Source organism: Sorex araneus, chromosome 11 (assembly GCF_027595985.1).
Source record: "Sorex araneus isolate mSorAra2 chromosome 11, mSorAra2.pri, whole genome shotgun sequence".
In the NCBI taxonomy this organism is placed as follows: Eukaryota; Metazoa; Chordata; class Mammalia; order Eulipotyphla; family Soricidae; genus Sorex; species Sorex araneus.
This window is the reverse complement of record NC_073312.1, coordinates 2,192,840-2,218,655: the sequence shown is the minus strand read 5'-3', so window position 1 is coordinate 2,218,655 and position 25,816 is coordinate 2,192,840.

The following is a 25,816-nucleotide window of genomic DNA, read 5'->3' as shown; positions in this document are numbered from 1 at the left end:
CCGTGCAGCCGCAGGTCCCGGAACCTGCGTCGGGGCCAGACCCGGGGCAGGATCCCGCTGGGCACGGAGCGGGTTTGAAGGTAACTGTGTAGCCCGGACGCCTTGGTGGAAACGAAGGAATATGGAGGCAAAGGAAAAGAAAAGATGTCAGTGCTGAGAGTCCGCGTAGCTGAAAGAATGGAAAATATCTGAAAAGGGGTCGTGTAGATTTGTTTGGTTTTGGGGTCACACCTGGCTCTGTGCGGGTCCCTCCTGGCAGGGCTCCGGAAGGTCAGAGGTGGCGCTGGGGTCGAACCCAGGTCGGTCTCATGCAAGGCAGGTCCCTTAACGCTCCACTAGCTCCCCAGTCCCTAAAGATGAATTTTTTTTTTCTTTTTGGGTCACACCCGGCGATGCACAGGGGTCACTCCTGGCTCTGCACTCAGGAATTACTCCTGGCGGTGCTCAGGGGACCATATGGGATGCTGGGATTCGAACCCGAGTCGGCCGTGTGCAAGGCAAACGCCCTCCCCGCTATGTTATCACTCCAGCCCCTAAAGATGAAATCTTTAAAAGACAAAAATAAACAGAAAATAAAAGCAATAGTTAAGGCTCCAGAAAGGATGAATATTAAATTCTGACTAAACCCACAGCTGCTAAACAAGTTAAACTGTTAGTTTACAGGGAGTGAGTCCCCCAGAGAGCCCCAGAGGCAGGCAGGCTGCGGGTGAACCTCAGCGAAGTGCCAGGGACCGAGCACCTGGCCTCTGGGGTCACGGAGGCTCAGTCTCGGTCCCGTGTCGGCGGCCTCCTCTGGGCCAGCCCCCGTCCCCTCCGCATGTGACCCGGCGTACCGAGAGGGCTTGGGGACGGGCTCTGCCCAACCCACACGGAGCCGGGAGAGCCGATAAGGGAGACGGTCCCGGACTCAGCCTGCCTCACCCCTGCAGCCCATGACGCGGCATCCAAGAGTCCGAGGAGAACTTTCCAGACCGCACACCGCAGCCTCTGTGCCCCCTCCGTGGTGACGGGTGAGGACTTCTGGGGCAGCAGGGGGAGACTAACGCTACAGAGCGTGGGCACCGTCTCGCTCCCGTGATTAGTGAGCACTGTGAAACGAGCCTCAGAAACCAGCTCTCACTGAGACGCATGCAGCAGAGGAGACCCTGCAGGTGACTTGTCCTGAGCCAGCAGCCTGGGTGAGAACGGCAGCACCGACGGCTGTCGGCTGGCATCGCCCACCAGCCCACAGTCCCAGCGGGGGCCTCTGCCCTGGGTTGGGGGGCGGGGACAGCTGCGACCAGCTCCCACCCGGGCCCAGAAGGACTGGGGAGCTCCAGCGTCCCGGCATTGGTGCCTGGAAGGAGGAGCAGGCCGGGCGGTATCTGAACGTTCCGTGTCGCTCATTGTCACCGACTCGACTTTAATCAGCTCGACACGAAGCGTCTTGGTCTCCTCGGCACTTTAAATACCACCCCCCTGCCTGTCCCGCAGTTTGCTTTAGGGCGTGGCCTGGCAGTGCTCTCTGCCCTCTGTCTCTGCGGACCCCCGGAGGGTTCCGGGCCGGCCCCCCGGAGGAGCGGTGAGGAGGTTCTGGCAAGTGAGACATTGCATTCCGCGCTGGCCGCACCTCCCACGCGCCGTGACACTCGGAAATGGCTGTAGGACACACAACATTACCATAATTTTTTCGACCGGGGTCCTCACAGGACGTCAGATGAAGTCCCTACCCTTAGCGCTGATTGCAGAGGCTGCGTTCTTAATTAGAAGCTGCACGGACGGATTTCACGCCGTGCCAAAGGAAATCCCGCGTTCATTAGTTATAAACCTTTTAAAAATTGATGCAAACATGTGAATTCCTTAAAAGTCTGAACTCAAAGTCCTCCTTTTGGGTCGAGCTGCTTTGAATCGAGACAAGAATGAAGTGAACGTAGGTGAGGCGCCCACCCCCACCCTGCTGGGGAGTCGCTCTCTGGACTGACACCGGTTCCTGGAGGGCGAGACTCACCTTCGGTTTGAGACTCGAGAGCTTCCCTGGGCGAGATCCTTCCGGACCTTCCCTCTGGGTCTTGGCGGGAAACCTCAGACGCCCCTTCATGAGTTTCCTCATTAAGGGACAGCGGCATCGACTCTCCACCTGTGCACTCAGGCGGCTTCTCCAGTGGCGGTCGGCGAGCCTACGGGGTGACTTCCTCACTTCAAATAGAAACACCCTCGCTCCCGGTGCCCTTGCTCCAGTGCTCCCGGAGCCCTTGCTCCCGGAGCCCTTGCTCCCCGCACCCTTGCTCCCAGCCCCCTTGCTCCCGGCCCCCTTGCTCCCGGTACACTGGGCCCTTCTGCGGGGCCCCGATGTCGCGTACGGACCAGTGGCCCTGGGCGGGCGTGTGCGGGGGATGCCCGGGAGGCTTCCTGGGAGCGGAGTGAGGGTGGTCTCCGCTGACCGCGCAGGACAAAGCCACTGGCGCTGACCTCACAGGAGTGGCCTGCGGCTGCCGCCCAGATGGCGACGGGGACGGGAGCTCCGGGGCGCAGGCTCGGCCCCGCACACTCGGCACCACACGGCTGCTGCCCGCAAGGAAGGGGGAGCAAAGGAGCAGCCGTGTCTGCCGCCCCCACCCCTCGCTGCACCCTGGGGCCCTGCGGGGGTGGGGGCACCGGGGCGGTCCCACCTTCTCTCTGGGCTCCTGTCACTCCCACCTCACATCGGCTCCCAGAGGTGCCCTGGCCCTCGGGGCTGCTGCCTGTCCCCCCCTCCCTCTGCCCGTCCCCCCCACCTGCCAGGGCGCAGGGTCCCGGATACAGCCCCCCCCCGCCTCCAGGGCACCGGGAGGCGCCTGACTCGTCTCTCCTGGTGGCCACGGGGGACACCCCAGTGTCCAGTGGGCCACATCAGCACCTCGAGACCCGTCCAGGTGGCAAGGGACACGAGGAGACCCAGACGCAGGGTCTGGGGAAGGGCCTGGAGCACCGGAGCTCGGAGCGCGTTCTCTAGCACCCAGCACCTTGGGTCCGGGCCAGAAACCACCTGGAGGGAGTGGGCACAGGGCGGCCGGGACAGGAAGCCGTGGGTGCTGGCAGGGGGTGGGCAGCCGTGGCAGCTCGGCAGCGTGTCCACGGGCCAGCTGGACTCTCCTCTCCAGTGCTCTGGGGCCGCAGACGTTGCTGTGTAGGTCAGGGAGAGGCCAGGCCAGGTGTGGCCACACTGCAGGGTCCCAACACCCAGCACTGCGGTGGCCCCGGGGCCTTCAGCTGGCCAGTGCTCGGCGTGGCGGTGGACAGAGCTGGGCTCTGCGCGTCCTGGACTCAGACACCCGAGGACTCGGCCCGGGGCAGGTCGCGTGTCCACCGCGGGCTCGGAGGCTTTCCACGCGAGCGGTGGGCCGGGAGGGCCAGGGCCGCCGCAGCCCGAGACCCCCGCAGCAGGGCCCGCACGAGACCACTCACGGCCGAAGCAGCTGGGGCTTCAGGGACTTAGGGAAACTGGCTCGTCCCTGTGGCAGGGGGGTGGGGGGGTGGCCGAGGCTGCTCACCCTCAGGTGCTCGCCCGGAGCGGGGACTGTTCCTGCTCCCAGCCCCGGCCCCCCAGGGTGCAACCGGCCTCCCCGCGCCTGTCCCTGAGATTCCCGACCCCGACCTCTGCTTCCCGGGACCCCGGACCCTGCTCTCTCGAGGACGAGCGTCTCCGCCCAGGATCTCTCTGTGGGTCTGTCTCTGTCCCGGTGCCACCCGAGGGGCCCCGGCATCGCCACGGTCCACCGAGGCCCGGGGTGGGGGCGGGGGCCCATGTGGTCCCGGGCTGTGGGCACTGCAGGCAGCTGGCGGGGGCCGGGGCAGCTCAGGGGGTCAGGAGGAGCCGGCTCTGCTCCCCCGGCGTCTGCCCCGCGGCGGGAGAGCTGAGACGGTGCAGGGGAGCCGCCGGCCTCCCTCGGGGCCTCCCTGCCAGGGCCTCCGGGAGGAGCTCTTCCCGCTGACTCTCAGGGAGTCACAGGCCGCAGGGCAGGAGAGTCGGGCCCTGGGAAGACACCGCTGGCTCTGCCCCCTCGACGGACTCAGCCCCCCGGCCTGCTGCAAGCGGCAAGAACACGCCTCAGTGTGGTCGGCCCTCGGCGTCCGGAGAACGCAAGGGAGGGGAAGTAGAGCCCCGCGTTTCGTGATGGAATTATTCAAGGGCTCCTTCATACATTCTGTTTTCACAGAAATTCATTTGTGTCAAGTTGAGTAAATCAGCAAATTAGCTCAGCGGGTTCCCGCCTCAATCCAGCGAGGCTGCAGACCCCCGCCCGCTCCCAGCCGGCTGGGCCCCCTGGCGTTTCCACTGTCTCAGCCTGTGGATGGACGGATGGACGACGGATGGACGATGGATGGACGGTGGATGGACAAATGGACAGATGGATGGACAGATGGACAATGGATGGATGACGGATGGGCGGATGGGTGGACGGATGGATGATGGTGGACGATAGCTGGATGGCCAGGAAGAGCAGCCTGAGGCGAGGGGCTGAGGGGAAAGGGGGGACGTCCTCCCCGGGCAGCCGTGCTGGCCCCTCCCTTCGGGGCAGCAGAGGTGAGAGAGGCAGCCCTGGCGTGGGGGCTGGGGGCGGAGACTGGGGGGGGAGGAGAGAGAAAAAGACAGAGAGAGAGTGGGGGGGCGAGAGGGGCAGTGAATGAATCAGTCTCAGCAGCCGGCCTGTGCGAGTGCTGGTTTTCCAGAGCATTCTGGAGGGGGAGGGACTCGTGGGCCCGGAACAGGCAGCCCCAGGGCTGAGCCCCGCGTGCTCGGAGAGCGAGATGGAAGTTCCTCGAGGGAAGAGGGGACCCCAGTTTCCCCGGGCCGGACGGCCTCGGCTGCCAGGGGCACGGGGCCCACTCGCCACCCTGCTCCCGGCCTTAGAGCCACATGATTTCAGAGGCCCTATGTGTGCCCAGCTGCCGCCCGCCGGCAGGATAGAACATTCCAGATTCCTCCCAGAGCCACGCGCTCCATCAGACGATCCGTGAGAGACTCCCCAGGGGGCCGAGGAAGTCCCCCAGGAATCAGAACCCTGCGAGGGACCCCGGACAGCGTCCACCCCTCACAGGAGGAGGTGCTTCGGGCCGGGTGCTCCCGCCGTGCCCGGGAGGGGGTGCCACGTCTGCACGGGCACTGCTGGAGGGGCGGGCACGTGCCTCCTGGGAGCCTGGCGGCCGGGCGGGGCGGCAAGAGCCGTAGCAGGGCGGCACTGCGCAGGGCACTGGCCAGGTCAGGAGAAAGGGGCCACCTGGCGGCCCAGGAGGCCAGAGACTCGGACGGGAGGGCAGAGGCGGTGCGGGCAGGGGAGGGCTCCCAGGGGTGCTGAGGGTGAGTGGGCAGGGGGGCAGTCGTGGGCAGTCGTGGCTGTGGTGGAGGACAGCGGGAAAAGGCAGGGAAGGGCAGTCCCCAGGCCACTGTCCACCTAGGATGGGGCTGCCGGCAGCCATGGGGAGCCGAGGGGTGAGACCGTCCCAGCTCCTGTCTCAGCCGCCCTGTGCCCTCTGACCTGGGGGTCACGCCGCAGGAGCCCAGAGTCGGGGGGCAGGAGGGAGGCAGGTCCCTGCAGGAGACGCCCCCGCCCGGGGCTCCCGGGGGTCAGCTCTCGTCCGGGCCAGCCATCGGCAAAGCTAAGCCGTGCAGTGTCACCTCTGACCCTGTGGCTGCCCCTAGGGGCCCGACAGGCCACCTTCCCCCCCGCCCCCGCCCCACCCCTTCTGACGAGGGGCCCTCGCCTCATCGAAGCGCCGGACTCTGGCGGCCCTGCTGGAGAGAAGGGACGCAGCAGCCCTGTTCTTGCCGTCCTGTGCTCGACGGCCTCCCGGGACCAAACACGACGACCCGAACACGCACAAGGGACGGTGAAGCCAGAGATAAGACCGAGCCCAGGAGCCGGCCGGAGAGGAAACACACGTTGGACCATCAGGGTGGGGCTTCACATGACTGCGATCAGTCTGCAACGGCCGGATCCACACAAAGAAGGCAGCAACTCCGACACGCGTGAGTGGTGGCGGGTCCGAGGCAGCACCAGGAAGGGCAGAGCTGGAACAACCCAGCCAGCAGGCCCCTGCAGCTTGGGCGGCGGGGACCAGGGCCGATGGGAAGGGACCAGCGGAACCGCCGACTCTGTCGAATAAAGGAGGGAGAGAGCGGGGGTGGGGGAGGGGTGTGGCGGGTGCAGCTGGCCCGGGAGGCGCAGAGAGGGCTCGAGAGGAGAGAAGAGACATTTGAGAAGAAAAGGAGCAGGCGTTCCTCTAAGCCCACGAAAAAAGTCACAGAAGTGAGAAGTTCAAGGAACTGAGAAAAATAACGGACACACACACACACACACACACACACCAGAGCATATGGTCAATTTGCTAAAGAAGCCAAGGAAAAATCTTTAAGGCAGTCAAAGGAAAATAAACATTATGTTCAGAGCGACAGAAATGGGAAATATCAGAGATTTTGTGTCAGAAACCATGAAAGCGGCAAGTAGCACACTGACAATTTTTTAATATTGAGAGAAAAGTCCTGTTTAACAAGAATGTTATAGACCATCAGAGTGGCGTCCAAAAGGAGAGCAGAGTAGATTCTTTCACACAAACAAAACGTGAGATATTCACTTTCGGAAACGCACGAGGAAAACGGGGGAGGGGAAAAAAGATTCAGAGAGTCCGTGTGACGGCGCCGTGGGATTCCAGAGGGAAACGCGGGCTCTGCGGAGCTGCAGGCCAGGCTGGGGTGAAGGCATGTAAGGGAACGGTAGGCATTTAATTTCTGCAACGTTCAGTTGTCGAAACAGAGGCAGCAACAGCACACGGTGGGTCTGTCCTACCGGAGGGAAAAACCCCGCCAGAGCGGAGGCGCAGAGCTGGGGAGTGAGGGAAGGCGTCGCCCTCGGCGCTCAGGCTGGGGAGGGCGTCGGGGGAGGGAGAGCAGAGCACAGAGGTGCGGGGGCCGTCGGAGGGGCAGCTTGCCGGCCTCGGGGGCGAAGGGGAGTCCCCAGCACTGGCCTAGCCCCAGAGCCGGGAAAGGAGAAGGGGGAACCAGGAGTGGCTGGACTGGCGGACAGGGCAGTGGCCCCATGCACAGAAACTGTTCAAACACCCCGGAAAAAGGCAGGGATGACCGGAAAGCGCACGGCCAGCCTCGCCCCTGCCTTCTCTGTGGAGGGCACCAACTGCTGAGACGCACGAGGCGGGAGAGTGAGGAGTGGAGGCAGGGAATACCAAGAAACGGCCTCCCCCGTGGCAGGGAAGCGGGCAGGGGCGCCCAATGGTCAGCAAGGCAGTGGACTAAGGAGGTCCCCGAGGAGACGGGAGAGAGCACAGTGGCCCAGGCTTGACCCCCTGGTGACCAGATGTGGCAGCCCCCGCCTGCTCAGGAGTGCTCCCTGAGCACTGGTGTAGACCTCCCGCACCACCAGACACGGCCCCCAGGCCGGAGCAAAGCAAACAGAGCGGAAGGACACCAGGGACATGGCTGGACACTGGCCAACAGTGAGGAGGCCCCACGGGGACAGAGGGGCCTCGTGCCTGTGTCTCACACGCAGACAAAGGGGACCCAAAGGCCGAGGGACGGTTGCCCCGACTTACCTGCCCTCGCTCTGCGTGTGGGCCCCCGGGCTCAGGTGTGTCCGTGGCATCTAAGGACGGGCTCGGGGGTCAGCTCTGGCGTCTAGCTTCTCCCTGAGCATCTTGGGCCGTCCAGGACTTTCCTGGACCCGAGAACCGTGGATGGCCCCGGCCCCGAGGAGCCTTCAGCACCGTCTTCGTTCCTGAACCCCAAGCCCGGGTTCCCTCGCAGGCGCTGCTCCGTGAACCCAGCGCCAGGAGGTGCCGGTGACAGGGACGCGGAGCACATTTATCACCTCGCGGTGATGGAGACGGACACACGGCAATAACCCGGGAGCGCAGAGCCCCCCACGGCCTCCCAGCCGGAGCTGCCCTCTGCCTCCCACTCTCGGAGACAAATTGGCTTAACTGCGATGACAGCCAGGCAGGTGGGTGAGGGACAGGCTGGGAAATTGGCACACTTTGATTTGCTCGTGATTCCGACACCAAGGGCGGCTCCAGGCGCTGCCACTCGGACGTGGCTGGCTCTGAGTCCCGGGAACCCTGCAGACCTCTCTTTCTGCACGTGCCATCCGACTCCCGAGTCCCGGGCCCAGGGACGGGGGGGCCTGGAGGCCTGGAGGCGGGGGGTGAGAAGCCGCAGGCCCAGAGCACTCGGCTGGCGGGTGCAGAGGGAGACGCCAGGTTTGCCCGAAGGCGTCGCCCTCACCGCACCGTGTGCAGGAGCGGCACTCAGGACCCAAAGAGTCGCTGAACATTCCCTTTGCTTCAGGTGCCAGAGAGGAGGGCGGCAGCGGGCGGGGCCTTCCTGGAGAGCTGCGTGGACAGCCCTGACTCCGGGCAGCTCCCTGGACCCCAGGTGAGGGCCCAGGTAATCGGTGGAGGTTGCAGACGGTCACTCTAAGGGGCAAACTTTGCGACCCACTCTCCTACCTGCCCCAGACAGCGCTTGTGTGTGGGGATAGAAAACAGCCTACGAATGGGCTTCGCCGTCTGTTTGGAATAACTTTGCATGGCGCAAATAAGCTTTTTAATTCATCATCTTGCAATAGGGTCGGGACTCTTCACGGCGACGCGGGCTGAGGGGAGCCTTGCCAAGGCCCGTCCTACACAGAGACGCCCCCAACACACACAGTCTTTCCTGGCCAGCGGCCGGCCAGGGCCACGAGACCGGGGCTCAGGGGTCCGGATCTCTGCTGTGAAGGAGGGTCCTGGGACGGGCTGGGCCACGTCTGACCCAGGAGGTCACGGCCTCACCCAGGGCTCCCTCCGTGGGCCAGCTGGCATCCGGGCATGCACAGAGCCCGCACACACCCGTGTCTCCGCAGGGCCCGTGGCCGCACACACGCCCAGTCCGGCAAGCTGCAGTGCTCTGAGAGCCCCGGGCTGGGGGGCCTGCTCGGAGCCTCCAACACTCGCCCGCCGGCCCTTCCCGAGTCCCTCTCGGCGTGGCCGTCCCACAGGACCATGTCTGCCGCCGGCCTGCTTGGGAACGGGCACGCGTGCCGCAGGCCTGTGTGCGTGCCCGGGAGCGTTTCCTCCGGGAGTTACTCCCTGCACCGGCCGCTGCCCCCCCCTGACCTGGAGCCCCGGGAGCGTCTGTGGATTTCCGGGTCCCCCCTGCCGCGCACACGGCCTCGAGCAGGACGTGCGCCTGGGACAGGAACGCCACTGGCCGGCCCTCCCGAGTCCGGACACAGTCAAGGCCGGCGAGGCCGTCTCTGCCCGCCGGACCCACCGGCACGGGGCAGAGGCCCTCGCACTGGTTTGCCTGCACCCTCTCGGCCTGTCCGTGGAGACAAGGCCCTGGAGAAGAGCAGGCAGCTCAGAAATGGGGGGTGTCCCGGCCCCCAGCCCCGACACCCCACACCAGCCGCTCCCCTGGGCGAGCTGAGCAGTGGCACCTCAGCGCCAGGCCACAGGGAGCCCGCAGCTGCCCGCACTGATGCCTCTGCCGGCGGCGGGCCCCGTGGTGCCCATTGCTGGCTACATGCGTGCCCTGTGACGCCGTGGCTTACTATGTGCCCTCCGAGCCGTAGGTGCCGCCTGCACCTGGACACCCAGGCATGAGCTGTGATGCCCATGGCTGTCCGCGCACACTAAGACAGCCCCCCTGTCTGTGCACACTCGGGTGCCCCCTGTCTGCGCACACTCGGGTGCCCCCCGTCTGCGCACACTCAAATGCCCGCCCTGGCTGCGCACACCTGCGCACGGGTGTCTGCACACGCCCGCCCACGCCCCTCGCACTCTGGTGCCTGAGGTCCCTCCGGCCCAGCGAGGAGCCCGGCCCCTCCGCCTCCGCCGATCCCCCGGCACATGGCGAGGAAGTTAATTTATTGGCGCCTCTTGGCCTCCCGACCGCGCTGGCTCCCGCCCGGGCGTAATGGACGGAGCAGATGTCTGACACGGCGGCGCCTCCTCATGACTCCGCTCCCCGACAGCACCCGGACAAGGCCTCCTCGCAGGGGGCCCGGCCCGGCGCAGGAAGCTGAGGTCACGGTGAAACCCGAGGCGGGCGGTGGCCGCGCATGTGTGCCCCAGCTGGCCGGCGTTACGAGCCCTTCTTCACTGCTGACGGACAAAGGAATGAAAGTGTTGACGCCATTATCGGGCCATCTGCGAGGGAAACCGGCCGTGCCCCAGGGCTCCGGGTCCCCGAGTTAGACAGAATCTCGTGCTTGTCGCCCTCATTAGCGGAGACACCCGCTCAGCAGGAGCACTGTCTGCCGAGTCCCAAGCCTCGCTGAGAGCTAAGTGTAGGGGCTGCAACACGAGGGGACAGTGTTGCTCCCGAGGGTGCCGCTCGTCCGCGCCGGGCTGGGTGGGCAGGGGAGTCAGCCAGCAGGACCCGAGGGCCCCCAGAGCTCAGAGAGGCGGCAGGAGGGCCGGCCCCACTGGACGCCCATGCCCAAGCCTTCTCCAGAACGAACCTGCCATGGTACATGCTGATGGTGAGTGGCATGGCTGCGGAACGTTCCAGAGCGCCACTGGGAGAGGAGGAGCCGGCTGAGCGGGAGGCAGGAAGGGCGGGGGGTTCTGGCCAGCAGAGAGCCCAGAACGCCAAACACCGGTGAGAAGTGGGCTCACAGCGGGAGCAGCCCGGAGACAGCGGGGCAGCGGCACGGCGGGGCAGAGGGGGTGGAGACCCCCCACACCCCCAGAGTCCCACCAGGACTCCCCTGGGGCCCACGACCCTGACGGGGACCTTTATCCCGCACCACGGACACTCGCTGGGCCACGAGCAGCGGTGGACGAAGGAGCCGCTCCCGGGATGGGGAGGCGGAGAGGGGGCCCGGCTCAGCGAGGGGGGACAGAAAGGGAGTCGGTACCCAGCGATGGGGAAGCGTCGACAGGGAGTCGGGACCCGGCGCGGGGAGAGGAGCGACAGGAGGTGCCCGGGGAGCCAGGCAGGGCTGTCCTACAGGTGCCGTCTGTGGGGCGGCCTGAGACTGACCACAGAAGGGGGTGCCCGGCAGGGCGGCGTGGGGTGTGGGCAAAAGGGCCCCGGGGCCAGTTGGGGACATTCGCGCCCCTGGGCAGGTGGTTTTACAGGGCTCGTGGGTAAAGCGCCAACCTCAGGGCATTGTACAGCCCCGAGGGGTGAAATCAATGCATGAATGAAACTCCCCTGGCCAGCCCGAGGCCCGGGACTGACCGGCAGCAAACCTCCTCCTGCCGGTGCCCCAGGCGGCTGCCAGAGGGCGCAGGGGGGAGAGTCGGGTGGCAGGGACGGCGAGCGTGGATATGGGCTGATACACGTACATGTGTGTACGCATACATGCATGAATATGCATGGCCATGTGCTGCAAACATGCTTGCACACGTGCATGCATGAGTATGTGGCTGTGCACGCATGTGGCATGTGAGGCGCGGGGTGGGACGGGCAGTCCCAGGCAGCCTGGGAGGGGGGCCAGAGGCTTCTCGGGGCTTGGGGGCAGCTCGGCCAGGGCCCTGCGTGGCCTCCGTCGTGGATAATCCCAGGGCGGTGGCCGCCCCGTGTTGCTGTCACCGCTGAGCCAGGCTCTGGCCTCGGGAGTCAGCCCTCGCCAAGCCCGGCCCGGCCCGGGGACCAGCTCCCGTGTGCCCAGGAGACCAGGTCCTGCGGGGACTCGGGCAGGGCAGGGCAGGGCAGGTGGGACAGGAGCGGGTGGACGAGGCCCAGGCCAGCGTCCCAGGAGGGCCAGGCCTAGGGCCCGCCCGCAGCGGGGGCTCCTCCTCCTGAACCCTAGGGTCAGCCCACGCCCTGGACGCTGGGCCGGGGACCCCGCCTGCCTGGACGGGGCTGGAAGCCGGAGCTGGTCAGGGCCGTGCCCGCCCCCCGCAGCGAGGCCCCCGGCAGGCAAAGCCCCCACCCACAGCGGGTTGGCCGGTGCCCGCAGGACCCGCCCTCACGCCGTCCCAGATTCAGGTCAGATCATTTGCGTGGGGGACTCCGAGAGCTCCCGCCGGGCTGGCGTTGCCATGGAAAGGCTCCCCGGAAGGTGCCCACCCTTCCCTGCCACGAGCTGGGGGGCTCCGGAGCCGCCGGAGTCCTCAGAGCAGGGGCTGGGGGCAACCCCGCGGCACCCGGGGGAGGAGCCGTCCCCGAGCACCCGCCCGGCCTTCTGCCACCTGCCAGGCACAGGGGCCGGACCCCCGCTGTCCTCGGAGAGGCCCGAGGGGAGCCCGGCCAGGCTGTGGGGGTCCCTGCACCCGGCCGGAGCTTCCCTCCGCTGGCCCGAGGGGCTGAGGTCGGCAGTGTTCAGGGGGGTCCACAGGAGTCAGGCGCGTGGGTCCAGGCTCTGCCCTTCCTGGGGTCGCAGCACCGTCACCGCCTTCATCGACCCTCCGGGCCACACAGGTCCCTTCTCACCTCTGGCAGGAGACGCCCGCACAGACCTTCACGGTGAGGAGGGCTGACGGCTCCCGGGGACACGAGTCAACGCCAACAGGAGCTGTGGGGGACGCCCCCACCCGGTCGCTGTCCAGCTCGGCTGCCGGCCAGCCCCCACCCGATGAGGAGAAAGCCCACAGGCGTCACCCGCCTGCTGGTGACGCCTCGGCAGGGCCCAGGGCTTCCCGCCTCGAGGGAGCTCCGAGCCGGTTGTGACCTAGTCGGGGACAGGCTGGGACAGTCTGGGACATAGTTTGTGACGGTTTATGACAGTCTGTGACTTAGTCTGACTATCAGTGACACCGTTTGTCACAGTCTATGGCAGTTACAGCCTGACAGTCTGTGACCTGGTCTGTGACGTCAGACTGTGACAGTGGGTGGCAGTCAGTGACAAGGTCTGAACCGTCAGTGACAGTCGGCGACAACAGCCTGTGACAGCCTGTGGCATATCTGTGACTTAGTCCGTGACAGTGGCACCGTGTGTGACAGGGCGACAGTCTGTGACAGTCAGTGACAGGCGGTGACAGTCTGTGGTATAGTATGTGGCTTGGTCTGTGACGGTGACAGTCTGTGACAGCTGGTGACAGCGGTGACAGTCTGTGACAGTGTGACAGTCAGTGGCAGCCGGTGGGTGACAGTCTGTGACAGTCAGTGACAGTGACAGCCAGTGACAGTCGGTGACAGTCTGTGACAGCCGGTGACAGTCGGTGACAGTCTGTGACAGCCGGTGACAGTCTGTCTCAGTCTGCACCCGGTGGGGTGCCGGCAGGCCCGCTAGGGGCGGATGAGGGGTGGTCTCAGGCCCTGTGGGCACAAGCGCAGAGTTGGGGTGGGGGGGTCCGGAGGAGTGGGCGGAGGAGAGCAGGGGCGGGGCAGGGCGGGGCAAAGGGGAGCTGGAGAGGACAGTGGGGGGAGGGATGGGGCTGCCAGAGGACAGGGAGAGCAGTGGTGACCCCAGGACTCTCAGCAGGGGTGCGGTGTAGATACAGACCCCCTCTGCTGCGAGTTCCTTAATCTGCAGAGAGAGAGAGGGGCAGAGGGGACAGCGTCCAGGAGGGTCTGCGAGGGGCGAGAGGGGAGAGGGGAGGGGGAGGGGGTCGGGGTAGGGGTGGAGGTAGGGAGTGGGGGAGGGGTGGGCAGGGGGCCGGGGGAGGGCTGGGGCGGCAGAAGCTCCTGCAGGATGTGCCCTTCCCGGCCCTCCCTGGGTCCCTCCCCGGAAGGGCACTAAGCCCTGCTGCTGGCCTGGTCACTCTTTCTCGGTGCCCCGCGGGGCCTCCCGCCGTCCCTCCGTCTCCCCGCACCTGCGTGGCCCTGCAGGTCGAGAGGGGAAGGTGGTCAGGGGTGAGCAAGGCCCGGCCGCCTCGGGCCCGTCCTGCTGTGCTTGCTAGCGGGGGCTGGCCTGGGGACGGAGCCAAGGTCAGGGGTCATGGTGGAGACGCAGGAGGCAGTGCTCTGGACAGCCCAAGGCCCCGTGCCACGCAGCCCTAGGCGACGAGGAAGCTGACGGGTGAGGGGCCAGGCTGGCCCAGAACACGGAGACATCAGCCGCGGCCGCTGGAACTTGGAAATGTGCCTGTCAGGGGTCGGGGGCAGGGACGGGAGCACTGTGGGGAGAGGTCGGCCCTGGGGGGGACTATTACGTGCCTAAAATGCATCTATCAAAAACTTTGTAAGTCACAGTTCTTAAAGAGAGAGAGAGAGAGAGAGAGAGAGAGAGAGAGGGAGAGAGAGAGAGAGAGGGAGAGAGAGAGAGAAAGAGAGAGAGAGAGGAGAGAGAGAGAGGGAGAGAGAGAGAGGGAGAGAGAGAGAGAGAGAGAGAGAGAGAGAGAGAGAGAGAGAGAGAGAGAGAACCCAGGTGCCTGCTGGGGCTGGCTCAGTGGTTGCCGCATCCCAGGACGGACCTGGACTCGGCGGCTCGGCCAGGGCCGCTGTCCGAGGCTCTCGGGTGCCCTGGACGGGCCCTCGGCAGCTCCGCACAAGCCACGTGTCGCCCTGGCCCTGCCGTGCTCACTCCTCTACGGCGTCAGATTCGCAGAGAGCTCGGCCTCTCGTCCCCGCTGCAGTTCACAGAGTGGTGGCAACCAGCGCTCAAACCCGGGGCTGGTGGGAAACCCAGCTCATGTCTGACTGTGGGGTGACGGCAGGTGGGCCAGGACAGTGCCTGAGGGCCAGCCCTGCACGAGCCCTGGACTTCTCCTTGGCCTCCGTCCCCCTGAGCGAGCACTGGGCAGTGAGCCCAGCCCCACAGACAGTCCCCACGGCCCCTGCCTCCAGCCCACAGCAGGACAGGACAGCTTCACGCTCCTCTAGAACCTTCTGACCCATCAGAGCGCCTCAAGCTCTCAGACCTTCACCACGGTGAAACCCCCCGGAGGATGGGAGATCCAGCTCCGGGCACAGAGCGGGGGCGGGGGGCCTCCCCGCGGGCACCGATTCCTGCCGGGAACCCCGCGAGGAACCAGACAGCCCTAGGGAAGGCGGACTCGCCGAGGCGCGGGACTCGAGACACCCGGGGACCGTCTGGGTCCTTCAGGGAGACGTCACGGGGGCGGGTGTGCGTCAGGACAGTCGCAGTGAGACGCCGAGGCCGGGCCCGGACCCTCGGGTACAGAGGCCCGGATGCCCGGGCCCACCCTTCAGAGAAACACCAGCCGCCCAGGGGCTTTGGCAGACGCTCAGGCCGGTTTCTAAAGCTCCAAGCGTGACTGCTCCCAGGGCCAGTGCTCTCTCCCTGTGCTTTCCCGGCTCTGTCGGGGCCACACCCGGCGGAGCCCAGGACTGACTCCCGGCTCTGTGCTCAGGGGCCCAGGGGCCATCTGCAGAGTGGACGGTCCTCAGCGCGGACTGTGGTGGCTCGCCGGCCCTCAGGGGCCCGTTGGGAGCACGGTACTCCCCGGGGTGAGCCCTGACGGAGCTGGGCCCCACCCGGCAGCTCCCAGCTCCCAGCTCCCAGCCGTGGGACTGTCACGCCGGGGCCGTGGACTCACCGTGAGGAAGAGGCTCCCGTCACCCGTGCTCCGCCTCCGCCCAGGGGCCTGTCTGGGGACAAACACCATCACCGCCTGGACGTGGACTCGGGTTCCGTTCCTGCAGCGTCCTTCCTGCTTCTCACATTCCCCTGTGGCTTGCACGCCCGCCAGTCAGGCCCTGCGCCTCGCCTGACTCTGACTCCCCCCCGCGTCCGCACGACGGGGGCCGTTTCTGCAGAACTGGCCGCCGCTTTCCTCCGTCCTCAGTCACGGCTGTTCTGTTCCCGGACCCGAGCTTGTCCTGGTCTCTGGGGCGGCCTGGCCTGGTCTGCCCCACCACGAGCCCCTCTGGCAGCTCTGGGCACCCGGAAACGGCCCGGTCCCACCTCGGCACGTAGAGGAGGGTCTTCCCCGGGGTCCGGCCAGCTCGCCTCTGCTCAGTCTGCGCGGCACTGAGCTTGTCCCCAGGTGCGGCTGCTAGGAGCAGGGACGCGTGTGCTGGGGCGAAATGTCCTAAAAGCTGCACTCTAGGATGTCACAGTCGTAATTCTGCCGGGTCGCTTCTTGCAGTCGCTGACCGGCCGTCCTGGGGCTACCGAGCTGGCGACTGCGGCCTGTCTCCGTGGCACCGGGCCACCCACGTGAGGAGAAGCTGCCGAGCACTGAACGCCCCCGAGGGCCCGAGTCGGGTCACAGAGTTATTCCCAGGTTGGTTTTCTGGCCTGGTGCTGGGCTGCGGTTCTGGGGCCGCGTGTCTGGGGTGAGGGTGAGGGTGAGGCGTGCGGGGTGAGGCTCCCGGTCACCGGCGCCTCCGGAGGTCGAGGGGGTCCTGGGTAAGTGCTCAGGCGCCGGGAAGCCTCCAGGCACGGGACTTGGTCTCTTCTGTTGCTAAAAACGCTCTAAGGCTATTCCAGTTTGTCGCTGGCTTTTGCACTCGCCCGCCTGAGCCGGCAGATGTCGTCGGCCCTTCCAGCTCGACAGGCCGCCAGTGCCCCTCCTCACGCAGGGCTCGGACCCTCTCCTCAGGAGTCCAGCCTCCGTCCGTTCCTCTGGAGAACGTAAGTTAGTGAGAATCCAGCCTGTTAACTACACGGGAGATGCGCGTGGAGGGGCACGAGAAACACGCGTGTGTCACGGCACGGGGAGGAGCTGCCGTGACACACGGAACACACTGTGTTGCTTGAGTCGCCCCTCGGGCCCCCTCGGACCCTGCCCCACTCCCAGGCAGAGCCAAGAACACCCGCCCCATGGGGCTGGAGCGATAGCACAGCGGGGAGGGCGTTGGCCTTGCACGCGGCTGACCCGGGTTCGAATCCCAGCATCCCATATGGTCCCCTGAGCACCGCCAGGAGTAATTCCTGAGTGCAGAGCCAGGAGTGACCCCTGAGCATCGCCGGGTGTGGACCCCCCCCCAAAAAAAAGGACACCCGCCCCCACCCCCGCCCTCACGCGCCTCCATGGCTCCAGGAGAGTCCTGAGGAACCGAGGCGGCAGCAGGAGCACTGAGAAGGCAGGACGGACCCTCTCGAGGGAAGTGGACGCCTGAGTCTCCACTGGCCCCTCCCTTCGTCCGGGCGAGGGGCAGGTCCAGAGCCCGGGATGCACGTCCAGAGGTGACTGACCCTAACTCATCCCTGCCACCTCTCTCCTGGGTGGGCAGCCCCACCCCCACCGTGGCCACTAGGAGGCTGGGCGCTGGCCGGCACCAGAGCCCGCGTCCATGCACAGCCTGGGAGAGGTGGGAGCTTCTGTCGGGCCGGGTTCATCCCCCGCCCGGGGTCAGGCCAGGGCTGGGACAGCTGGAGGGGCTCATGTTTGGTCTCGGGAGCAGGAAGTGGGTGTTGGTTGGGGGAGCGTCGGGGGCCCGGGGGCCCATGTCACGGGTGGGGTCACACTGTGTCTGTGATGAGGACGGCCCATGTCACGGGTGGGTCACACGCATGCACACGGCCGGCATTAGGTCTCAGCCGCGTCCAGGGCAGGGGACCGGGTGGGTCTAGGCGAGTGTGCCGGATGCAGGCACCCCGGGGCCCCTGCAGGCCTCACGCACGAGCAGACAGGCGGCGTCTCCTGTCCAGCCCCGAAACTCCGCGTCTCCGGCTGTCTGGGGAGACTCGGGTCAAGAACCAGGCGACGGGCGGGGCCAGGGACCAAGCGGCAGCACTCAGCCCTGCGTGTGCGGGACCGAGTCTGGCCCCAGCTGGCGTGGGCCTCGCCTGCATCCGGTGCACGGCCTCGGCCTGGCGGCCTCGCCTGCCCCCAGCGGCCCGTCCGTGTCCCCGGGGCGCAGGCCAGGGTCCGAGCACTGGAGCCCCCGCAGCCTCGGCCCCGCCGACGTCCGACTCCCTGTTCCCGTCGGTCCCAGGACGGCACCGAGCAAAGCGGCTCCTTTGTGTTCTAGCAACTTCCGAGGAGACGGGGGTTCTGAGTTCGGCTCAAAAGTGAGCGTCGAGAATAAACGAGGAGAAAGACCCTCGGAGAAGCCTTACGACCCCCCCACGCCCCGCCCACGGGTCTGCCTCTGAGACGCGTGTCCTAGGGGACTGCTCTCCTCTGGGCCGGGGACTGGCCCTCGCACCCGGACCCTCAGCACGCCCTGGTCTGGCTGTGGGCAGACGGTAGCTGAGACCAGGCCAGGAGAATGGTCACAGGCCCCCGGCTCGTGCTCGTGGTCTGAGGTTCCGGAACATTCTCACAGTGCTCTGGACTGAGCGGCTTGGCAGGGGGCCGGGAGGGGACACCCGCCTGGGGACGACCCATCTGCAGAGAAACGCTGGCCAGGGCAGGGGTCCCTCGCGGAGAAAGCCCGGTCGGTTCCCCGGGAGGAACAAGAAAGAGATAAAAGAAAAGGAAGGAAGGAAGGAAGGAAGGAAGGAAGGAAGGAAGGAAGGAAGGAAGGAAGGAAGGAAGGGAGGGAGGGAGGGAGGGAGGGAGGGAGGGAGGGAGGGAGGGAGGGAGGGGGGAGGGAGGGAGGAAGGGAGAGAGAGAAAGAGAGAGAGAAAGAAAGAAAGAAAGAAAGAAAGAAAGAAAGAAAGAAAGAAAGAAAGAAAGAAGAAAGAAAGAAAGAAAGAAAGAAAGAAAGAAGAAAGAAAGAGAGAGAGAGAGAGGAGAGGAAGAAGGAAGGAAGGAAGGAAGGAAGGAAGGAAGGAAGGAAGGAAGAAGGAAGGAAGGAAGGAAGGAAGGAAGGAAAGAAAGAAAGAAAGAAAGAAAGAAAGAAAGAAAGAAAGAAAGAAAGAAAGAAAGAAAGAAAGAAAGAAAGAAAGAAAGAAAGAAAGAAAGAAAGAAAGAGAGAGAAAGAAAGAAAATCCTCTGGCCTGCTGCCCACATGCATATTTTGCCCGTGGAGGACCGCTCTCTAAACTTGGGGGTGAAAAGGAGATGTAATTTATTAGCATTTCAAAAATCTCTGTGGCCACAGAATGGTAAACAGGGCCACTCTGATTAATTCACATTGAAAGGGCCCGTTTTGTTTATCGCATCCCTAAACCGTCCAAGTTCTGCTTTTTCCGCAGAGTTGAGATTTATTTTCTCCCAACCCTTCAGAAGTGACAGAGAAAAATCTCTTTCTTGGCTGGAGTAATCTCAGATAAATTAATATCATTTTTCATATGAATTTGTTTGGGGAAACTTGAAACTGAGGCACAACTTATTGATTTCATTATTTGAGTGAAGTTGGAGAAATCCTCCAGCTGCCAAAAGGTCCCGTGTGTCCCGCCCGTGTGGCCAGGTGCCGCCCAGCCGCGCGGGGACACTCGGGCACGTCCCGTGTTGCCGCCGCTCTGGGGGGCAGCCACGGGCCGCCTCGTCCTCCTGCACGGCCAAGTGTTCCCTGGGACCCTTCCAAAGCCGTGACCCTGCTTTCCCGGCCCTCCCGAGCCTTCCAGAGGAGTGTCAGGCGTAGAATAAAAAATCGCATCACATCATTTTTTATCGTGGCCAGATGAGGTCTGAGGGTAGAACGAGGAAGGGGAGAGAGCAAACATCTGGAGACGGGCGCGGCAGGCGGGAGTGGGTCTGCGCCTGGGGCCAGCCCCTCGGAGCGGGCAGGTTGTGGAAAGAGCCGGGGCCGAGGCTGCCCCCCCAGGGCTGCGTCGGGGAGCGGAGATGGAAGGGGGGTCCGTCTGCACCTCCTGCACTCGGGGTCCCTCCCGGCCGAGGCGCCATCCCAGGGGGCCGGGCCCGCGGGCGCCACAGCTCCAGGACAAACGGGGCCCGGGGGAGAGTGAACACAGGAGGGGCGGGCGTGCGGCCCGGGACCGTGTCCCCGGCTCTTGGGGGCCCAGAGGGCGCGCCCCCCCCCCGCCCCGCAGGTGAGAGGCCCTCGGAGCTCGGGGGCTCTGCTGGCCACTTGGGATCGTGGGCGCTGGCAAGGGTCGGGCACCACCAAGCGCCAGTGCCGGCCCCCGTCTGCTGAGACAGGGACCCCGGGGCGAGGGCCCAGCCCGGCCCCACACACCTCGGCCGAAACGCTCGGCAGGACTCCTGGCTGCAGTGCTCCAGCTTCTCGTGAGTGGCCAGACCCTCGGCTGGCGGAGTCGCCACGCGGGAGGCCCTGCGCCCTCCGGGCACCCCCTCCCCTTCCTCTGCCCGTCCCTCCAGGCTCTGGGCAGGGACCAACGCAGTGGGGGCGCCGTGAGAGCAGCCAGAGTGAGGACCAGGGGCACGAGGAGCCAGGGCAGGGCGGGATGAGGACCCTGGCGTCCAGGGTGTCCGGCCGACGCTCCGGCCACACTTTCTGGAACCTGCCAGAGCCAGGGCCTCATGACACGTTATCTGGTTGGCCAAGTTATTTGTTTATTTATTTTAAGAAACAAAGAAAGAAAAAATAATAAAAGCAAAAGCAAAAAAAACCCAAAAACCCATGTTTTATTTTTTGAGAAAGAAAAGCTTTGGCTCAGCTGTCTGAATCACAGACTTGTTCCAGCAGCTCCTGGGCCCGGGGTCGGCCCGGGGTCGGCCCGGGGGGTCTGTAAGCCGGCTCCTTTGGAGACGGAGCTGCCCCCCGAGCGGGGAGGAGGGGATCAGCGCTCAGGAAGGTTCTGTGACAAGGCGGTTCCCCCAGCCCGGGGCAGCGGGGCAGCTGCGGCTGGGGTGGCCCCCGAGCCTGGCCCGGCCCGACCCGGCCCCTCACGCTCTCTGACCCCGTGTCCCGAGGCCCATTTCGCCCCCACACCGGGCAACGGCCACCAGCCTTCCTGGCCCCACAGGACGGCGGCAGATGCTGGAGGCAGCTGCACCCGGCCAGGGCCCTGGGCAAGGGGCTCCCTGGGGGTCCCTGCTTGCCCCTCCCCCACCCCCTCAGAACTCTCCTCGGGACTCAGTTCCCCCAGCCCGCCTGCAGCGTGACCTAAAGGCCAGAGTCGGCCCGGAGCCTCCTGTGGCATTTGGCCTTGGGGGTCCGGCCCCCAGCTCAGAGCCCCGAAGGCTCCCTCCTGGGGGCTTCCTGCCCCCCATGCCGAGCCCCCCGGAGTGTCTGCAAAGACTCATCTGTTTTCTGGCTGTGAGGACCCCCCCCACTGAAGCCAGAGAGCAAGTGGTGGGTCCCCCTTGCTGGGCTATGGGCGGGGAGGGGGCACCGTGGCCAGGCCCACTGGGACCTCACCTAAGAGGCCAGAGCCAGGCTGGGCAGACGCCCACCTGCGCATGCATGTGCGTGCGTGCAAGTTTGTATGTGTGTGTGCATGCGTGTGTGTGCGTGCATTTGTGTGTGTGTGCGCGTGTGTGTGCGTGCATGTGTGTGTGTGTGTGCGCGTGCGTGTGTGTGTGCGTGCATGTGTGTGTGTGTGTGTGTGTGTGTGTGTCGGGTGTGGGGTGTGGTTATGATCGGGGTGGGGACTGTGTGGGTTTGTGCAGGGTGTGGAGGTGTGGATGTAGGTGTCAATGGGTCGGGGTTTGTGCTTGGGAATATCCACGGTGCGTGTTTGAGGTTGTGAGTGAGGTGTGGTGTACGGAGGGGTGTGAGTGTTGTGAATGTTGTGCGTGTTGTGGGTGTTGTGTGGGTGTCATATGACCGTGGGGGCCTGTGGACTGTGGGGGTGGGGTGTGCCATGTGGGATTGTCGGGTGTTGGGGTCTATGTGGCCGTGTGAGGCGTGGAGTGGGGGGTACGTGGGGGGTTGTGGGCTGCCGTGGAGTGTGGGGTGTCACGGGGAGAGGGGGCAGCTGCAGCCAAGCCCGTTGCTTGTCCCTTCCTCCACGCAGCCCTCAGCCTGGCCGCCGACGTCTGCTCCCATCGGGAACCGCCAAAGTGAATTCGCTCTCCACGAGAGCTGGGAAATGTAGGAGCGACGGGTTCTCAACCCCGAGACGGAAAACAGGAGGTTGTGTGGACTTGCAGGGAGTTACGGGCTCCCGGCACCTCGGTGTAGACGCTGAGAAAAATGAGGTATATAAGACTGTATTAGAGCAAAGATGTAATATTCTATTACCGGTTTATGGCCGTGTGTAAAATCCAAGTGCACTGCCCCGGCCACTGGCTCTCTCCACTCAGACACTAATAAACGCTGAATTTCTTTAGTTTAAAGATTGTGACTCTCACCTTTAAGCTTTTATAACCACTGAAGGGAGAAAATTAAAGCTACATAACCTCACCTATTATTTTCCAAGAGGAAAAAAATATCAAGAAAATGTAAATCTTGTGCAGAGAACAGGGGGGTTGGTAGAAAGCAGGAGACCCACAGAGGCAGCGCGGGACCCCCGCAAGCCAACCCGTCTGTGCAGTAGGACCCCGGAGGGCAGGGACCCCGGGGCGGGCCGGCTCCGAGCGGGACCCTCGGGAGGCCCCCCTGTGGGCGGCAGACGGGCCCTCGGGGACCAACACACTTGTTTGTTCCAAAGCTTTCAACAACCCAAACAAATGAGACTGCCAAGATATTTTTTTTCTCCTTCCTAACTTTCCCATAAAAAAGATTCAGGTAAATGTAGCATGACGAGCCAATTTAAGCCAATTTCAAAGTTATTTGAGTAATTGGTTATTAAGATAACAGTCTCAAATTTCAATTCTGCAATTATTGTCTTAAAGACACAGATCAGGCCTCGGAAGGGAGGTGGGTGTTTGAGGGCGAAGATCTCGGAGGGAGAAGGACGTTTCCCCGAGCAGGGCGCCTCGTCGGGGCCCGGCCCGTCCTGCTCCTCCTCGGGGGGCCTCAAAGGTCCACGTCAAGGAAAGTTTCTAGAACACAACAGAATTGTGTCACACACACACACACACGTGCAGTGAGTCGCACCTGCGTCCCAGAGCCCCTCCCGGGAGACCCTCCTCTCCTCTGGGTGGAGTCGCCTCCCTCAGTCTCACGGCAAAGAGACTCGATTCTGTTCCGTCCAGCCCAGGGGCCCTCGGATGGACGGCGCCGGCATGGCCAAGGGCAGCCTGTTTGCTCCGACGTCTTCGAGGCGGAGGGAAACTGCGTCCTGCCTCGCCGGCAAGAGCCCCGGGGCCTTGGGTGCCCCGGAGCTGGGCCCTGGGTGGTGGCCGCTGTCCCTGAGGGAGTTCCGGTCGCCAGGCCTGGGCCCGGGCTCGTGCAGAGTGCCTGGGTCTAGCCACGGCCCAGACGGTGGTCTGTGGGCACTAGCCCTCAGGGGCTCAGGATGCTGCAGGCCCCCGGGGCAGCCCCCGCCCAGGTAGTGCCAGGCCCAGAGCCCTCGGCCAGCCGGCCACTGCCAAGGGACGCCATTAAACACGGCCGGGCACTGGGGGCAGCTCCTGGGGTGCCCCTCTGGGCCTCGTGCTCCCGCCTCCCACCCGAGCCTTGGCTGAAGCAGGATGGGGGGATGGAGACCTGTGAAGGACACAGCCCCCGCCCTGAGCGCCCCCGGGAGGAAAGGCTGGAGCCTCCCGCTGGGTCACAATGGTCAGACCCCACCCTGCCCTCTGCGCCCTTGCTGGGAAGCAGGGGGCATCAGGGAGACCCCCCACTCCGGGAGAAGCCCTCACGCGCCCCCCTTGTCAGGGTGGTTGTGGCGCAGGCCCAGTGGGGTGTGGTCAGTCCCCCCCGCCCCCGCCTCTCCCCTGTCGGCCCTCACCCAGCCTCTCCCACCCGCCTCACTCTCCCTGCGCGGCCCCAGCTGGGCGGGTGCAGTGCTCTGCGGGGCCCCAGTTCTCTCTGGCTTTCTTCAGTTCCCCAGGAAGCGGCGTCTGGAGCTGGGGGCTGTGCTGGGTGGACGGGCTGTCCCGGGTGGCCCGCCCTGGTCGTGCTCCCGTGAGCACAGCAGCCGCGGTCCGTGCCGAGACTAGACACGTGTGTTTGAGCCCCGAGTGCAGTGGTGGGTCCCCACCCCCCGCCCCGAGCACATCCTGGAGGGCCACTGCCGGGCGGGGCGGGAGGAGGCCCGGCAGCCCAGGGGAGGGGACAGGCCACCGGCCACGGGAGCAGGCCTGCTCGGCCACGGGAAGAGCGACGTGGAGACGGCGGCCGGCGCCCGTCAGGTGCTGACCGTGGGCCCGAGCTGCCCACCCTGCTGGCCGTCAGGGCCGGCTGGACCTGGGCACCGGAAGTGGGCGTCTTACCCGGGACACGGGCGCTTCCGCTTCCTTCCAAGTTCCTCGTCGCCAGATCTTTCTTGCTCGCACCCCTGAGACCCCTGAGACGCCCACAGGGGCGGCCCCGCCTGGCGCCCTCCTCCCCCGGGGCCTCAGCCCTGCGCAAGTGTGTGCTGTTGTTTGCTTGTCGGAGCCAACCCTGCAAATGAACGCGATGGGCTTGCGTGTGTGTGTGTGTGTGTGTGTGTGTACATGTGGTGTGCATGTATGTGTGTGATTGTGTGTATGTGTGTACATGTGGTGTGCATGTATGTCTGTGATTGTGTGTGTATGTGTGTGTACATGTGGTGTGCATGTATGTGTGTGATTTAATTGTGTGTGATTGTGTGTGCGTGCGTGTGTGGCTGTGCATGTGTGGGTGGCTGTGCACAGGTGGGCGTGTGTGGGCGTGTGTGGGCCTGCATGCGGTGCAGAGTGACAGTCTGCTCTGTCCAGGGCCGTGCGTGACTGATGCAGTTGACCAGGAACGGCCAGTGGCAGCTGCTTCGCCGGCGACAAGCCGTCCCCGAAGTCGTCCAGGGCAGCCCCGTCCTTCACACGCCTCCGGGTCACGCGGGAACACGGCCCTGCAGACCCCCTGGCCCCACACTGGCAACCAGGGCCGCAGTCTCGGGTCCCCTGAGCCCAGTGAGGTCCAGCCCAGGGCGTCGGTGTCGGGAGCTGCCCGGAACCCACCAGAGTGGAAACCAAGTGTGGACGGCCACGGGCGGGGCGTCCGGCCGCAGAGAGCCCCGGGCCAGCTCTGGCCTCTGCAAACCCCCCGCAACACAGAGGGACTCTCTGGCCACCCGTGGGCATCTCCGGCCGTCAGACCGGGGGTCTCAGTCTTCGTGCCCCCGAGGCTCCGTTCAGGCCTCCAGCACCCGGGGGACAGTCGCCCGGCACTGACCCGGCACGGCAGTGGGCAGCAGAGAAGCCAGGATGTCTCCCTGACCTGATGCAGTGGCCTCCAGCCCCTCGTGAGGCTGCCGTCCCCACTGGGCCAGTGACCCCACAGGACAGCCCTGTCCCCTCTGCCGTGCTCCTCCTCACTACAGCCTCCTCCCCAGCCCCAGGGCAGTGCTGCTGCTTCTGCCATAGCCAAGGAAGTGGTGACTCTGCTACACAGATGACTGAGCACTGTCCCGTGAGCATGGTGACTGAGCACTGACCCACGAGCACTGTGACTGAGCTCTGTTCTGACACGCTGAGCTCCTGGGAGAGCAGGTGGAAGCAGCATGTCCCGTGTCTGCCTGGCTGAGCTCCTGGCCCCCTCCTGGCCCAGGAACCGGCCCCCACGGGACACTGAGTCCAGGTCTCCTGACTGGCTCCGCTGGCCCTGGCCGTGTTGCCTGGACGCCTCCGTCCTGCTCTCCTGCCCCCTGGGGCCTGTCCGGCAGCCTCAGCGCCGCGCCTCTAGCAGGCAGCACTGTGCCCGAGGCGTGTATGGCCGGCACAGGACAGAGCCGACCCCTCCCACACGTGCCAGGGACAGACGGGCCAAGCCGGACTCCGCTGGGCTCCGGGCTCCTCCTCGGGGTCAGGTGCTCGCTGGGCCGAGCCCAGGCGGGTCGCTGGGTGGGTCAGTCTCAGCGTCCTTGCCCGAGGACACTGGTCCTGCACCCAGGGGCGCTCCCTGTGGACCCCTCCTGGGGCCCCAGGGGCGAGGGCGCGAGGGGCCGGACGTGCGTCCTGTAGTTAAAGCTCCCGACACGGCTCCTGCAAACAGCCATTAAACTGATTTTTGCTGGGCCCCTCCCCCCAGCCCGCACCGCGGGCCGCTCAGGCAGGCCGGCCTCTCCCGCCGCCTGTCAGGAGTAAATTGAACTCTTGACGGGGGAGCGAGGGCAGCGGCAGCCTTCCCGGCCCTCAGCCCTTTCCGCGGCGCGCGAAGGGGCAGCCGTCAATCGGGCGC